General features: G+C 39.2%; 1 pseudogene; it reads left to right on the plus strand.

Moving 5' to 3' along the window:
* Positions 1 to 2,517: 2,517 nt before the first annotated feature.
* LOC114262988 (endochitinase A-like) lies at positions 2,518 to 4,495 on the plus strand (annotated as a pseudogene).
* The last annotated feature ends 14,088 nt before the right edge of the window (positions 4,496 to 18,583 follow it).

Genomic DNA, 18,583 nt, shown 5'->3' on the forward strand with positions numbered 1-18,583 from the left:
TGTCTTGTAATGCCTTAAATTTGCCTTAACATGCTTTAGGCTTTGACCCTTGTTCTAGCATGATTTTGGCCAAGCTTTGTGAAGCTTTCATGCTTGTTTTAGTGTGCTTTAGCTCTGTTTTCAGTTGCTTTGGCCATGCTCAACATGCTTTGTATGGTCTCTTTGCATTTTGGATTGATTGGCCTCGGATGTGTGAGTCTTGGTTGCATGTTTTACCTACTTTAATTAGTTGGTTTGGCACCTCTTTTCCATGCAATTTCAGAGCTTCTAATGTATGCCATTAGTCCATGTTTATTCTCTTTTAAGTGTGCTTAAAAGTTGTCTCTATGTGCCTAAGTGTGGGACCTCGCATGCATGCCTCTTTGTATGTGTTTTGGCTTCCATTCTTGAGCATGTTGGCCACTGTTTTAGGCTTGTTTGAGGGCTGCCCAAATTAGTCTAAGTCCATTCTCGCATGTTGTGGCATGCTCATCTTGTGTGTTGATTGCATACTTGGCTTATTATGTGTTGTTGCATGTTTAAGTGGCTTTGCATTTGGCACGCATTTATCTTGGTTAAGTTGCCTAACATGTTGTCACATGCCTTGCCTACTTGCATGCCCACATTACATTTTGTACGCTTGTCATTCCATGCCTTGCATGATTGATTCCTTAGGTTGTGTGCCTAGCATCATTACTTGCTTGCATGTTCATATTGCATGCCTAGTTCACATGCCTAGGTTGCATTACATTGGCATGCATGCCTCTCCTCTTGATCAAGCCATGATGGAGGTTGAAGGCTCCCTTGTATGTTTATATGCATTGCATTACATTTGAAATCAAAATGGCACACTTGGTCCCTTGGGCCATCACGCATTGAAATGCGCGATTGGTGGTCCGAGAACCAAAAACCATGTCCCTTTGAGTCATAAACATGATAAGGGATGTGTCAGTGCACACATTTGCTTGGAATGCATTGCCATGCCTTGTTTTGCCCTCTGCTGCTGTCAAAACAAGATTCTGTTGGAAGCTTTGGCCGGCCGGCCATCTATACTGCCGACCGACCAAATATGGATGGCCGACAGCTAAACAAATGGTCGATGACCATCCTGCTATGGCCGGTGATGATTTATCTTTGCCGGTGGTGATCCACAATGTCCAGAGAGTGTTCCTTGAGAATTGTGCCATTTTCAGAGGAGAAAAACAGTGGAAACAGAGGCAACTTTTGCATGGCAGTGGACTTCCAAGCGGAGCCGAGCACGTATTGCATTGGACCCTCTTCCCGAGGCGGTTTACCGCTTTATTTGATTAGTTGATTTACTTAACTAGTTTATTCGGTCTGTAATATTTAATTAGCTTGATGGTTAGTTAAATTATATTATTGTTTCGGTCCCTCCGAGTGAGGGCAAATTTGTAATAATGTGGGTGCGTGTGTGCATGTCTTCCAACCCCCCACTTCTTTCTTCCCTTTTATTTACTAGCTTTCGATGGTTAGTCTAGGGCATGTTTCAATTAGCATACAGTATGATAGCACGTTTGCATCCATTTATTCGTTTTGCATGCACCGGGCTCGACGCATCATTCTAACTGCATTTGTATTTCAATTCCAAATTGAATACGTGCATAAAATGGTTGCATTTCACATGCCATCCTAGGATTAGCCGAGCCTATCCTATCCTAATTACATTCTACATGCGTTGCATTAGCCATTTTTAACATGAACTAGGATCGTGCATATGATTACTAACTACTTTCTGTTTTGGCTTGGAGTACACTGTAAGTGTTTTATGTTTTAGCATCTCGCATGAGTGTGAATGTTAATATGACAGCATGCTTACCATGAGACTATTTGCTTATATGATATAACTACTTGAATGCCTGTGGGTGGAGGTTGAATTACCTAAGTTGGAATAATGCATTAAAACTATGAGTTTTAAGCCCACTAGATAGTGGCAAAACCATCTTTTCTAAAGCCCACTTGAGGGTGGCAAAACCTACATTTTAGCCTACTTGCGAGTAGCAAACCATTTTCAAAACAAACAGGCAATGTTTTGTTCCAATTTAGGCGATTTGGTCTATACTTGTTTGCTGTGCGCATAACATAGTAATTCTAGGCTAATAACTGGAATAAGAACACACAACGTTTTCAAAACAAGATATCATGGTTAGTAGAGGCCGATCTTCGGATCGGGCGAGAGGGGGTGCTCATAGCTGACCTTCCCCGATCATACCCAAGTTCCTGAGCCGAGGTAACTTTGGTGATGACGGACACGTGGCCTTAGGCAAACGAGTCAAGGTTTCCTAAATTCCCCCATTAAAAAATATTTACGTGGCGACTCTGTATCTGGGAAAGCAGTCCATGTTTGGCACTTCTTTTCTAAAAATCTGTTTTCCAAAACGATTTGTCGGATTTGGACTCTTTGGTTTAGATTTAGAACCGTGACAATTTGAGAGTCTTGAACTTTAGTGAATCCAATATGAACAAAACGGGACTCATCCTCCTGGGGCGTTCGGGGACGTCTACAACGAGCCAGTAAAGATGGGACATGTGGAGGAAATGCTTGAAATAACTGTGCGTGACAACTCATGCGCAGTTGAAACTCATGAAATTCTTGAAATAATGGGGTAAGAACCTCGGCTGGAGGTCGAGCTCGATTGAAATGCTTAAAAGAACTTGGTTCTTGGTTCTTGATTCTTGATAAAGTGGGCAACTGAATCTTAGTTACTTTAAGCCAATGAGTCATGATCTCAGTCGGAGTAATATCTAAGTTTTGAGTCGGCATGTTGGTTGGACATACGATATAGGTTCCATCACTTCAGGTTACCGAGGTAATAAAACCTAGGGGCAGTTGTGGGGAAAAACTTTGCGAATGACGCCACATGGCCAAGATAGCCTGAGATGTCGACTAAGGTGCCACGTGGATGAGTCATGTTGCTGAGGTGATCATGGCGTTGCTGAGATGTTCTGCGGTAATGTCGAAATCTTGAGGTATCTAAATAAGGGATAAGAGTCCTACAACAAGGGATGATCACAGTCTGGATAAGGATAAGGCTCATAAAGAGTTTATTCCTATCTAGCCAAGAGTCTAGGATGAGCATTGAGCCTAAGTCCAATAAAGTAAGTCTTCTAGGTGATCAGGTCACTGTTGGTTATAAAAGTGAGGCACCCTCGTGGGTCTAAGGTAAGTTTTTTCTTGGGAGTTTAAGTACTAATTTGATATCTGTGAGAGAGAAAGTTTACTGACTTGATCATCGGAGTTCCCCTAGGTGGATGAACCACCGTAGAATTCTCATCTCCTTGTTAGCAGATATTTGGTTCATTTTATTCTGTCGGTGTTCTTCAGCTGAGTTTCCCTTTTGGTTGTGTGGTTAAAAATCAACACCCACAAGTTATATAATACAATATATATAAATATATGTGTGTTCATATTTTGAAAACAGTAATGAACATTAAAAAAAAAAAAAAAAGCTTCTAAAAAGGAAAAAATTGAAAAATCAAAAAAGAACGAAGAAAAATGTACGAAAGACTATTATTATAGAAAACCATGTAGGTTGAGTATTTCTATCTCAAAGTATTTACATTAATTAAAACATGTATTAAAATTATTATATTTTAAAGATGGACCTAGCTTCCCTCTAGTCCCAGAGCAAACTGGAGAGTGCTGATGGGCCCGTGGGGGCCCACCATGGGTTTCATTTTGATAATTTGAATCATTCAATGTGTAGAACTTGTCGAGTACTATATGCCTGTAAAAAATCATATTGATCGGATATCGATAGCTACGTGATCAAATAAGTTTTACATAAAAAAAATAGACGGCGAATATTATGGATTGGTTAATGTATGTGTATGATATTATTAGGTGGCTGGGACGTTGCACCAAGTGGGCGTTTCTTGTGGGGATACTACCGTGTGAAAGAAGTACTCCCGATAGGTGACTATTGCGGTCAAGAATCTGAAACTCAATGGCCTTGTGCTCCCAGCAAGCAATATTATGACCGAGGCCCAATCCAACTTTCCTAGTAAGTCAAGTAGTTGCTTTTACTTTTGCTTTTGCTTTTTATTATTAATCATGGAAATACTTTGACTTTATGTTTTCATATATATTAATTTCAGCAATTACAACTATAGACAAGCATGAGAGGCCTTGGAATTGGACCTCCTGAACAACCTAGATCTAGTAGAAACTGACCCAGTCATCTCATTCGAGACATCTCTATGGTTCTGAATGACCATGCAATCGCCAAAGCCTTCTTGCCACGATGTCATCATTGGAAATTGGACGCCAATGCCAGATGACCTAGCGGCAAATCGGGTTCCCGGGTATGGCGTCTTCACAAACATCATAAATTAAGGTCTTAATTGCGGTCGTGGCCAGGATTCGAGGGTTGAGGATCGCATAGGGTTCTATAAAAGGTACTGTAGTGATGAAATATTTGATGTTAGCACCAGTGACAACCTTGACTGTAACAACCAGGAGCCTTTCAGAACCGGACTCTTGCTTGACTCTATGTAATTACAACTGCCCAATAGTTGTTGCAATCAATTCAAAACTGCACAACCTACTGTTGTACTAATCTAAAATAAGTGTGCACAATGATAATGACTTTCAACTGTTTCTGTTCTGGCTCCGAGTGATTGCAATATTTTCTACAGAAACAAATGAAATTTGCAGACAAATTGTAGTCAAGGCCAAAAGACTACAGAAAGACCAGTTATGTAACACTCTACACTCTCGTTTACTTTTAAAATGTCACGCATCACAAGGAAAATCAAAGTTGGCCACAAATGTATATTACTTTTATGAATGTTCATGAATTACTACTGTAGAAATTAGTATACTATATACACAGTGAAAATAAATGTATTCGGGTATACTTTTCGCGCTCAAACCGAATTTATGGATCATGTGGGTGAATCATGTGCCTCCATTAATGTCTTTGAATAATTCCCAGTAATGGAGTAGAACTAGTAAAAAACTACCCACGCTATTCACAGTACAAAGGCGGAATGGTTTATAGGAAGAGAGAACATATCATTTTTTGTTGTGTCAAATACAAAACCCAAGTTTTGTTTATATAGGAGAGTTAGGAGATCCATAAAATAGATGTATTATCCCAGACAATGTCTATCTCATATCAATAATATCTAATTAATAATTATCAACTAATATATTGACAATTATCCATGTCAAGATTATCTCATATCTTGAAACATAATCCATTATTTTATTTAGATCTCTCCTAATCGAGTCATGCCACCATGGGCAGGTTCTAAACCCGACCCAATTTCCAGCATCTCCGACTTGAACATGCGCTGGCATGACACCGTGCCTTTTGTATCTCAATCTACCTAATAAACGCAATCATACTAGCCAATAGACTGTGCGACCACTGAGAACACCTGCATGTCAAAGCTCTACACTAGAAACTCAAAAAGTGCCAGCATAGAGATATCCACCTGAAAATAAAAATAGTATCTCATATACCCCAGACCCATCTAATTACACCGGTCCAAAAAACATCTCTAATCCCTCAAAAGAGCATGTTTGACCTTGTCAATCCTTGCAATATATTCACACTTAATCCACCTCTCATACAGAGTGATGTGAGTTACCGGCAGTGAATATACAACAGTGGTGTAATACTAAATGATCTTTTCCTTTGCCTTCATGCCATTTAGTTTAAGATTGACCGCTATTCCTAGTGATGTCCCTTATGGCCGAATCATACATGACCGCATCAACCTCTTACCTTATAACATAGTCAAAGGTCACAAAAGGGTACATAAGTAAAAGTCATATAAATAATGACATATAAGACTCACACGATGAGGAAACATGGATCTATTCTCTCACCTCATTACTCGGTCGCCAAGCACATGTAGTATGAATACATGTTATGATGGAGTAACTCTTCCAAAGTGTGACATCATACTCGATACATCGTACAGATCTTAATCTAGTCGCTTTCTAGCGCCTAACCAAAATTCTCTATTTACTCACCTTCTAGGCACCAAATGAGATCTCCCATCTGGCTAATCATAACAAGCACAACATAGAAAGTGGATACTAACATTCATGTTTGGTCTTTAACATGACCTCATCTTGGTTGTAACCAAGGCGACATACATAGTGGATAATTTAAGCCTCTCTTAGCTCTAAATAAAATAAGCCACTAGTCTCATCCCTGCTCGCTCCCAAGCGCCAATGGCGATTGCTCATGTAAGTGAGCCAATCTTACATGCTGACATCATCATCTACTAATCATTATGACACAAAGCATAATAGTATCAATATCCCATAATCTCACAACAAATAAGTGATTGATTGAAAAAACACAACCACAGTTTGCGCAATTCTAGATTCCAAACATAAGCCTTATCAGCACCTCTTGCGATAAGCATATACAACGGAATCCACCTTGTGTGCCTCACATGAAATGGTTCAAGATCACCACCTCTTGCACAATTACCTTTCTAAAGATATTTTGGTGACCAATTTTCTTTCACTGAAGATGTGTCCAACAAGCGTATTGAATCTTACAAGGGGCAAATTTATACACTACCAATAAAGCATCATATCCACAGTCTAATAAGGAAGGTCAAGGTCTAAACTACTTAGTTGACCATTTACAAAAGATAGCACTCATCATGCCGGATACGCCCAAGTAGTGTACTTCAGGATCCCACAACAAAAGACCAAGGAATATGGGTCATTTGTTTCTCCCAAAGACAATCCGAGGATTCACTCAATACCTAAGGCTCTAGCTTTTACCAATGGATAAGTCAATGGATTTGCAATTTCGCATCTGGAATCATTCTAGGATATTCCTTATGTAAGTCATCAAAGACAAACCGAGAATTCTCCCAAAACAATCTCTAAGGATCATACATCCAAGCATATAAATTATATCACGCATGTCTATCATGTCTAAAACAGATGACCACCAACCTTAGGTGGCGACAACCTTAAAAATTAATGGCTCATAATGACTAAGTAAGGAAAAACTTCTTTTAGACCAATGATCATGCCTCAATGGTCTTCATCGATCATCATTGGCCTATCATGGCTCAACGAAATCTAAGAACCACTATTTGGACAATTGTTTTAGGCCGTTAAAGATTTATTGGAACTAGAAATCTTTTTGCGCTCCTAACTTTTCACCATAAAAGAAGAAGGTAAGTCTCTATGGATCTACTTATCCAATTCTCCAACGAGAAGCTGGGTCACAATGTCCACAAATCAAAGTTCCGAACTCATATCGATCATAGCCTAAGCCGAAGTAGCCTTACTCCCCAAGAGAAAGTCTTCTCATGGTCTACACCTTCCTCAATGGTGCAACTTTTCGATATCTAACGAGCCTTATGTCTAAAAAAATGACTACCCAAATCACGCATAACTTTACAACAGTTTTGCGTCATAGTGGAAAGTCAACCAAATCCTAGAAATGATTAATCCTCAAAAACTGTCTTAAAATGTGCAACTTTGATCCACTTTTCTAAAAGTAGGGGACTAGAGAGACTTTGGCATTATCCTAGCCTCTTTATCATCTTGCAGAACAATCATGAATGTTTCCCTCTCAATCACGCAGTGATGATGTGGAAAAATTTCACATTCACTAACATGCAACTAAGAATGTAGAATATTCTTCTCTAATGGAGTAATCCACTAGTAAGCACGCCACTTCCATTATCCCTAGGATATTGGAAATTTCTTTCCATTCTCAACTAAACTACATAAAGCGACATACTTAGAATTCTCTATCTTATAGAGTTCCAAAACTCTATTCACGTCACTTTTACTAAGAAAACTTTATGTGACCTAGTTACACTCCCACAAAGTTGCTCATCTATAAGCACATGACCCGGAGGGTTTACATGATAGCATACAATAATGCGCCACATGACCTTAATAGTTCACAAGACATCATACAATAATTCGCCATAGAACTCTAGGTCTTAACTTCGTAACCTTATGAGAAGTAAAATAAAGATAAGCTGCTTGATGGTTACAGATTGCCCACAAATGGCTCTTCGCTAACCCATTACTCAAATGGAGTGTAAAATCTGATATGGAGGGCACTTAGTTAGGGATATAGGCAACAAACTAAAGTGCAATTCCCAATTGGGAAAAATACTGCGCCATCATCCACCTAACATAAACAATACTTAATTCCTTATCTCTACTATACCATTGTGTTGCTGAGTACTAGAAATAATCAATTTTCTAAGCGTCCATTTCTCTTCACAAAGTTTTCTAAAAAACAACTCAAATAGATACTCGCTACCTCGGTCAAAACTAAAAGCACCAAAGCTTTTATCTAATTGATCTCAACCTCATATGTGCAATGTCAAAAATCATCTCAAAACTTTTGACTTATGGGAGATCAAATAGTCTTGACTAAGATGCGTATCGTAATCTACAAATGTGTCGAGATTGGGGCTGGCTATCATACCCTTACACATATCCAGTGACAAATATTATAGTGGACTAAATGTGATAATACATATGCCCTTCTGCGGCTTTCTTACTTACTAGTGCGCAACCATTGAGAACAAAGTTACATATTCACATGAGAGTAAGATACCACAAGCGAGTGGGCCCGAGAGGGCCTACTCAAACCATCCATGTCATCTTCTCATTAATGTGATTAAGTGCAACAAAGCCACTAGTTTATGACTGTAGACACCCCATTTTTGACCGCCTGCAAGGCTCGAGCGCTTTACCTGGTACACTCGATGATAAAAGTGGTGTTGTGCGTGGTTCAAGGTCTCAACGAAGAGGCCATGTTTAAGCTTCGAAACTATACCAAACCTCCCATATTCCCACTGATTATACCCAAGAAATCCTTTTTTACACATTGTGCCACCCTATGCTGAGTCTAAAGCAGAAAAATAGGGGAACACATTGTGGCCCGGCCGTGCCTCATTGAGGGCCGGCTGTGGCTATTGATGGCCGGTTGTGCCTTAGTAGTGAGAAACACTATTCTGAGCAGGGGCCCACCAGCTATCCATTTTTTAAGATATTTATGACCTCTCTTGCTCAAATTCTATAAAAACGAAGTTGTATCATTATTTTGAGGGTTGAAGAATTTCTAAAAAACATCTACACCTTCTTGAGAGCTCCTTCTTCTTTTGCAAGTAATCCTTTGAGCAAGCTTACCACCTTGAACCTATATCCATACACCATATACACCTTCACACCTTAGCCTATGAACCTTGGTTGAGCCTTGAGCATCATAATTCAAGCTTGAGAATGTGTTTGTACTTAGTTTGATTCACAAACAAAGAGCTACCTTTGTCAAGAGGTATGATCTTGCTATTTACTCTCTTGCTTTCATTTCTATCATTTACTATCTAGTTCTTGTCGTTTTGTGTTGTTATGATCTCCCTTCAAGTGTCTAAGTTTGGGTTTGGAGAGCTACCAAAAGAGTAGAGAGAGTTTACACTCTTTCTTACACCTTTGCCTATAGCTCAAACCCTTGCTTTTACACTCTATTTCTTTGCTTTTTAAATTGATTTTCCAAGTTAAAAAGAGACTAAAAATCATGCTTTGAAGTTTCAAAAGTGGAGGGGTTAGCCACCCTTCCTTGTTCTTACTTACTAGCCTTGTTTTCTCTCTTTGTTTATTAGCTTTTTAGGCTCTTTTCATGCACTTTGAGCCACTATTTTTCACCCATTAAGGGTTGTTTTAGGGCTATTCTAGGTTGTTTAAATAGTTCATGCTTTGATTAGCTTGATTGTTGTCTCATTAGTTTGCATACATAGCTTGTTGAATATTGTTCTTAGCTTTTCTTTAACTAACTTCCATGTTTAAGAACTTCATTTTAATAAATCAACTTGCTATTCATTTCTTTCATTTGAGAGTTATTTCAATCAGTTGACGGTTATTCAAAACGTGAATTAGCGATTTATGCTTAATGGCTTAATCTCTACGGAGGTTCATTGTTAACGGCGTAGTCTCTTTTTCATGTTGAGAATCACATCCCGTTTGACATATTCTCACTTAATGGACATAATATTTAGTGGACGTAACAATCATCTTGAATTTAATGGATTAAAGGATGGCAAAGACTAATGAATTTGGCTTAAAATGAACCAACCCACATAAAGAAAATGAGTTATATTGCTTGGGTTTGGCCGAACTTTATGCAGAATCTATTGTGTCAAGGGTTGTCTTACATCAATTCATGATGTTTTGATGAACCTCAAAGCGTCTCTACCTCCCTCTTTGAATTCACTCTATGATAGGACAGAGAGGTGGTTGTAGTTCCTTTCATTTAATGATTTTTGTCCAAATTGTATCAGAAATCATCAAGCAATCAACTTTCTCATTGATGGTTTTGGAAACAATTCCAACATTCTCTTGAGGCTTTCCCATGACAGAGAAGTGTGAGGGAGACAAACAGAGTTCAGAACAACTCTATCTGCACTGGTTTCACTTCAGAGCACAAAACAAAATTGTGCATAAAATTAAGGCACGACCAGCCTTCTTTAGGCCCAATTGGGCTTCATTAAGGGCCAGCCAGTCATCAATGTTTGGTCAGCAGTGTATTTTATAGAAAACAGAGGGCAGTGGCTGAAGGTGAAACAGAGCAGGCCTAGGCAGACAGAGCTATTCTTGGACACTATGCATCCAACCCTGCATATCCTTGCTTACATCATTATTATAAATTAATGCTCTGAGTATTGTTGTAATTAATTTATTATTATTATTATTATTATTATTATTATTATTATTGTTATTATTATTATTATTATTATTATTATTACTATTATTGTTGTTGTTGTTGTTGTTGTTGTTGTTGTTGTTATAATTAGTATTGTTAATTATTAGTGTTGTAATTATTGCTATTGTTTATTTGTTATTGTTATATCTAGTTAGCTTAAATAACTAGTTTGTTTCTCACTCTCATTATTATCCTTGTTGTAATAGAGTAGTTAGCTAGTTAATTCTTTGCTTGTTCATTCATTTGGTTTTGTAATAATTAGTTTAATTCAAACTTTTCGGACTTTGATTCGCACCCTCTTGCACAAGGGCAATTATGTAATAAGTTGAATGTCTTTCAACCGCACGTCTTTCTCCTTTTTACTTACTTGCTTATGATAGTTAGTATAGAAACATCATTTTTCAAATTAGCATTTTTATGCTTTGCATACATTGCTTTGCATGCATCCAAGGCTTGGCTCATCATACTAACCCAATATCAAATGTTCAAATTCATTGCCTCAATACGTACTTTATCGCATGTCTTGAATGAAATCATATGCCATGCTCATAGCCGAGCCTACAAATTACATAATGTATGTGTTGCATTAGTCATATTGCATTAATTAGGAACATGCAAATTTTCTAATTAATTTGCTTTGTTTTGGCTCGGAGTACTAGGTGAGCAATTTTGAGTTTTAGAATATCGCATGAGTGTGGTTGTTACCATGTCCAAGCATACTTCCATGAGGCTAATTGCTTAAATGATATAACTATTTGAATGCCTGTGGATGAAGGCTAGTTGCTTGAATTGGGAAAGTTTGATTAATGTCCATTTTAAGTCCACTTTTTCAAGTGGCATATTCATAAAACAATTTTTCAAATAAAACATAAAATCAAATGTTCCAATTCGTGCAAGTTAGTCTATACTTGTGTGCGTCGCATAGTAAAAATAGCTAATAAATCAAGACAAGAGCATATAACGTAAATAAAATTACATCATAATTAGTAGAGGCCGATCTTTGATCGGGTGAATGGGGTGCTCAATTCATGACCTTCCCCTCTCGTACCTAAGTTCCCGAGCTAAAACACTTTGGTGATGACGGATAAGTGGCCTTTGGCACGAGTCTCAGGTTTCCTAAATTTTTCAAAAATATTTAGGAGGCGACTCTGAAATCTGGCAAAATAGTCTATTTTTGGTATTTGATTCAAACATTGATTTTCTGAAAGAATTGTTGGATTTGGACTCTTTTGTGTTTTCACTGTTTCACATTGCACTTTGTGAAATCAGATTCAGAACCACAAGAGTTTGAACTGTGGGGTGTAGACCCGCCCGAACTTCCTCCGCATGCCCCCGTTTTTGGAGAGGGCGCAAATCAGGTCCCAGCTACTACTACAGTTTGGACTCCTGTCACGGTTCTGAATCTAATCTCATAAAGTGCAATGTGAGACTGATAAACACCAAAGAGTCCAAATCCGGCAAATCGTTTTGGAAAATCGATTTTGAGTAAAAAAAAGCACCAAACATGGACTTCTTTGCCAGATTACAGAGTCGCCACCTAAATATTTTATTTTGGAAAATTTAGGAAACCCTGACTTGTGCCTTAGGACACGTGTCCGTCATCACCAAAGTTACCTCGGCTCGGGAACTTGGGTACGAGAGGGGAAGGTCATGACATGAGCACCCCCGCTCACCCGATCAAAGGATCGGCCTCTACTACCATGATATGTTGTTTTATAGAAACATGTGCTCTTATTTCGGTTATTAGCTAATCTTACTATGTAATGCGCATAGCATACAAGTATAGACTCGATCACGAGAATTGGAACAAAATAACTCATGTTTGTTTTCGAAAATGGTTTGGAAGTGCTACTCGCAAGTAGACTAAAGCGCAGATTTGCCACCCTCAAGTGGGCTTTAAAACATGATTTTGCCACTTCACAAAGTGGGCTTAAAACTCACAATCATCAAGTTGTCCCAATTCAGGCAATCAAGCCTCCACCCACAGGCATTCAAACAGTTAAGCACTTAAGCAAATAGCCTCATGGAAAGCATGCTATCATGGCAACACTCACACTTATGCAAGTATGCTAAAGCGTAAATACTTACAGTGTACTCTGAGCCAAAGCAAAAAGCTAGTTAGAAATATGCATGATCCTAACTATACAAGATGCCTAATGCAACACATGCAATAATGCAATTAAACAGGCTCGACTATCTAAAATGGCATATGAATGCAACAACTTAATAACATGCTTTGAAACACGTATTCAAGCAAGTGTATTGAAATACAATGCGGTTTGAATGATACACCGAGCCCGGTGCATGCAAAACAAATGAATGATGCAAACATGCAAAGCATAAGGTATGCTAATCGAAAAATGCCCTAAAACTAACCATCGAAAGCGGTTAAGTAAAAGGGAGAAAAAAGTGGGGATGGAAGACATGTACACACACACGCACACTTATTACAACATTGTGCCATCGCGAAGGAGGGTCCGAATAATTAAGCTAAGCTAATTATTACAAACCGAATTGAAGAACTAGCTATGCTAAGCTAATTAGAATATTACAAAGCAAATTGAACTAATTAGTTACACAAACTAATCATAAGCAATGAAATGGCTTCGCGGGCGAGGGATACGTGCATGCTCGGTTGGCGTCATCTCAGAAATCCATTGCTTTGACATTAATTGCCTCTGTTTGCACTTGCCTTGGTTTCTGAACATTGAACCAACTTCCACACTGTTTCTGCTCCAAAACAAGATCATTTCTGCACAAAAATGGATGGGTGGCCGGTTGGCCACAAAAAGTGGCTGCCGGCCACCTCAACTGGCCGGTCGACTAGTGAAAGTGGTCGGTCGGCTACCTCAAGTGGCTGGTCGGCCACCTGCTTCTCCAAACTTCTGGCTTTACTGCAACAGAGCACAATAGAGTGAGAGCAATGTATTTGCAAGGAAATGTAGGTACTGCCACACTCCTCATCATTTCTCAAGTTCAAAGGAGTGTAGCGCTTGGCTTTCAAGCCATCAACCAAGCATCTCAATGCATGATGGCCCAAAACCCAAGCTTGTACAAGCTTAGTGAATGTGTACATAAGACTCAAAATGCCTCTACCCTATCATGCATGATCAAGGGTGACGACGACCAAGAAATGTGACACGTTTCATCACTTTGAGTATGAAACGTCCCACATTTCTTGTGTTTGGATTAACGTCCGATCCAAACACATGCAATGCAACACAAATGCTTATCTTGCACATGTTTTACTTGATTCAATTTTGTCTACACATTTTAGCTTACCAATTAATCCTTTAACCTGTTAAGTCCAAAAGGTCGTCTAATGAGAGAGATGGCCTAAGCCACAAGCATCTTGAGCATGAAAGAAGCCTCATGCTTTTGGTTAGTAGAAACCCTCAAGAGAAGGCTAAAACCATTAGGCATGGGAGCCTCAATTACATGCTCAAGCCAACAAGGGGCTAAAGACCTCTTTCAAAGCGAATAAAAGAGTGAAACAATGGTGTGCAATGGCATATATTTCAGCACCGAAATGACATGCTAAATGACTTAAAATCATGCAAACAAACCATGCACAACATGTTAAGAGTCAAAAGCATTGAAACTAATGAAGGACACAACACTAGAGGTATGCAATACAAAGCTCAAATGACCAAATCAGCTATGGAAAGACCTGAAACATGCCAAATCAGTGGCCTAATCATGCTAAAACTTAGGCACAAAAGGTAAGAAAATCATGCGCACATGTTGGCTCGCAAACAAGGCACAAAGCTTAACTCTTAGAAGCAATGAAGGAGTGACACATGCAAGAGTGTGGCAAGGATATATGCTCTGAAATCATATGCTAAATGATGCCATATCATGGAAACATCACAAGCAAAGCATGCTAGGGGTCCTAAAACTCAAAGCTAGTTAAGGCCATTTACACTATAGCTATACAAAGCAAAGCATCTGTGACCAAGACCACTTGAAACAGAGTTAAAGCATGCTAAAGCAAGGCCAAAAACATGCTAGAGTGGAGCCAACACATGCTAGAACAATAGGCTAAACCATCAAGCATACTAGGCTAGTGAGCAAGATTGCACTACAAGTGTAAGAAGCAAACAACAAGTGACTAAACCAGCCAAAAATAGAGTTTAAACATGTTAAAATATATCCAAAAACATGCTTGAACTAAGCTAACATAAGCCATAAAAATATGCTACTTTGTAATGCTAACAAGGCATGGCATAGAGAGACAAGGAGGGGAGGCCACCCCTCCCATTTTGGGCCTCAAAACAAGCTTTCCACCACTGAAATTCCTTTGGAATTCAGTGGTTTTAAGGTCAAAAAGAGATTGTTTGAAAAGCGTGAAATATAGCTCAAAAGGCTTTACAAGCCAAAGAGCAAAAGGAAGGAAACACCCCCTAACCAAACAAGGCTTAAACCACCATTTTTTGGACTGAAAAATAGAGGTTTTGGTAGTTGAATACCAGGCCAAAAATAGTTTGTAAAGGTGGCAAAACAAGTGTGCAAAAATAAGCTCAAAAGAGGTAAGAGGTTATCTTTGAAGCACAGCAGCAAAAACAGCCCCAATTCTGAGTTAAAACCACCTTTTGGAGCTCAAACAAAGTCCCAAGCTACCTCAACCCAAAGATGATCAACTTTGGTTAAGGAAGTGTATGCAAATACGTACGGAATTCTCACTTTCAAGCCTAAAACAAGAGGAGGCAGAGAGAATTCTAGAGAGAGGGAAGAATTTGCTCACACACCTTCTAGAGAGAGGCTCCCAAAATTGCTAACTTTCCAACCTTGGAATATGAGAGATATGGCTTCAATATATAGCAAAAAGAGAGCATTTGGTCGAAATATCTGATTATAGAGACAGCTGGGGCATTTAGAAGACAATTGGAGCAAAAGATCTGCAAATTCTGAGCTTTCTGGACATTTTTGGCTGACCGGCCATCTTGGTGGCCGACCTGCTACTTTGTTGGCCGACCAGCTACTAATTTTGGCTGATAAGGGTCACTTTTGGCCGACCTATGGCTGGCAAGCTCCAATTGTGGCCGGCACATTCCCACAGAGGCCGATGGCAAAATCTAGTTCTGGTCCCCAACTTCAACCAAGCATAACTCCTTTATCTGGACTCCTTCTTAGGTCATTCTTGAGCCTAAACTGAAGCCCCGGAAGTAAGCTTTCCACTGGTGGAAGCCTCATATTAAAATTTGAACTGTGCTAAGAGATATAACTATTTTATTGAAGACTACTCAGTTTCGGTCCAACTGGATTGATGCCCAATTTCTACCAACTATATCCCCCCCATCCAGACTCGGCTTCAAGAGATTCTTGAGTGTAAAATGAATCCCCAGAAATCTTATTTCCAATGGTGGTGGCCTCATAGCTGAAATCCAAGTATACAAATGGATAGGCCAGATTTGGTGAAGGCTGCTCAACTCTCTCTTAACGGTTCATGCCCATCTTCTTTTCCAACTTGGTTTCTTCCCTCTCCTCTTCTTTTCTTCAACTCCAAACCTCTAAACAAGATGTTTTAAAGAATTTGTTTTTCAATGAGCTCACCTCTCTTTCATTCATTCCATTTTGTCCTTGCTCGGTTTACCAAAAGGCGCAACATTTAACAATATGTGAGCCTCGGAACATCGTAGGAACTTTGTTTCAAAAATATTTTGAAAGAGAGGGCTTTCAGGTCTAAAATCTTTGGTCAAAATAGTTTCAGTCCGAAAACAGGTGTAAAATTAGCATAATACGGACCGGGGTTATCACAGTCTTCCCCCCTTTAGGAAGTTTGGTCCTCCAAACTTTTTTTACCTTCGTCAGGAAACAAATGTGGATAGCGTAGTCGCATTTCGTCTTCTTTTTCCCATGTAGCGTTCGTCCCATAGTGTTCTCTCCATTCCACTTTCACTATCAGGATGGACTTGCTTCTTAACTGTTTCACTTGCCGGTCAATGATTCGTTCCGGCCATTCTGCGTATTCCATATTTTCATTAAGAGCTATCCGGTGATAATCAATTACATGAAACAGATCCTGAAGATAACCCCTTAACATCGATACATGAAACACGTTATGGATTTGTTCGAATCCTGGTGGCAAAGCAACTCTGTACGCAACTGGACCAAGCCTTTCCAGAATCTAAAACGGCCTAATGTAACGAGGTGACAATTTCCCTTTCTTATCGAACCTTACTTGGTGCTTCATTGGAGTCACATGGATAAACACATGGTCACCAACCTCATACTCGAGAGGTCTTCTTCGAACATCTGCATAATTCTTTTGTCGGTCCTGAGTTGTTTTGAGCCTTTGCTTAATAGTTTTGACCTTCTCAGAAGTGTCTTGCACAATTTCAGGCCCAAGAAGAACCTTATCCCCGACTTCTGTGCAACAAATTGGTGATCTACACCTTCTACCATACAAAGCCTCGTATGGTGCCATACCGATACTAGAGTGGATGCTGTTATTGTATGCAAACTCTATTAGTGGCAAATAGTCTTCCCAACACCCTTTAAAATCTAAAGCACACATTCTGAGCATGTCTTCTAAAGTCTGTATGGTCCGTTCTAATTGGCCATCTGTTTGTGGATGGAATGCAGTACTGAGTCTCAATTCTATTCCCATTGCTCTTTGTAGACTCTTCCACAATCTAGATACAAATTTCGGATCTCTATCTGACACGATAGATACCGGAACTCCGTGTAAACGGACAATCTCATCAACATATATAGTAGCCAGTCTATAAGCATCAAATGTAGTCTTAACAGGCATAAAATGTGCAAATTTAGTTACTCTATCAACTACAACCCAAATAGAGTCCATACCTCGAGGAGTTCGAGGTAGACCAATAACAAAATCCATAGTCACATGCTCCCACTTCCATTCAGGAATAAGGAGAGGTTGAAGTAGACCGCCTGGTTTATGATGTTTAGCTTTTACTTGCTGACATTGGAGGCATTTAGACACATACTCTGCAATCTCTTTCTCCATTTTGGGCCACCAATAGCTTTGTTTCAAATCTCAATACATCTTGTTATTACCCGGATGCATAGCAAACACTGATTTATGAGCTTCATCTAGAATTCTTTTCTTTAACTCGGGAATGTTTAGAGCACAAAAATCTATTTTGGAATTTTAGCACCTTTTTTACCACACTATATTCCGATCTCGGATTCATTTCATATTCATCAACTATCTTTTTAAGGAATTCATCCTCCTTCTGTTTCTGCTTAATCTCATCGATGATTGCTGGTTCGGTTGAAATAGCGGCTATCAATCCACCCTGTTCACATAATACCACTTCAATCTCGGACTTCTCAAAATCTTGCAAGATTTCTTTCTGTTCAGTAAGCAAACAAGCCAAATTCCCCATCGATTTTCTGCTCAAGGCATCAGCAACTGTATTGGCTTTCCCAGGGTGATACTGAATTTCAAGATCATAGTCTTTTATCAATTCAAGCCATCTCCTCTGTCGCATGTTCAACTCCTTTTGCGTAAAGAAGTATTTCAGACTTTTGTGATCCATGTAGACTTCACATTTTGCCCCGTATAAGTAATGCTGCTAGATTTTCAAAGCAAATACAACTGAGGCCAATTCCAAATCATGTGTTGGGTAGTTTTTCTCATGTGGTCTTAACTATCGAGAGGCGTATGCAATCACCCTTCCATTCTGCATTAATACACAACCCAAGCCTTTATAAGATGCATCACTGAAAATTACAAAGTTTTTCATACCTGGTGGTAGTGTCAAAACTGGTGCGGTGGTCAGTCTTGTTTTCAGCTCATGGAAGGCAGACTCTCTTTCATTATTCCATTCAAACGGTTTCCCTTTGAGTGTCAGTTGGGTAAGAGGCACAGCTATTTTTGAAAATTCTTTTACAAACCTTCT

The sequence above is a fragment of the Camellia sinensis genome, chromosome 5 (assembly GCF_055761805.1).
Source record: "Camellia sinensis isolate YWXY chromosome 5, ASM5576180v1, whole genome shotgun sequence".
In the NCBI taxonomy this organism is placed as follows: Eukaryota; Viridiplantae; Streptophyta; class Magnoliopsida; order Ericales; family Theaceae; genus Camellia; species Camellia sinensis.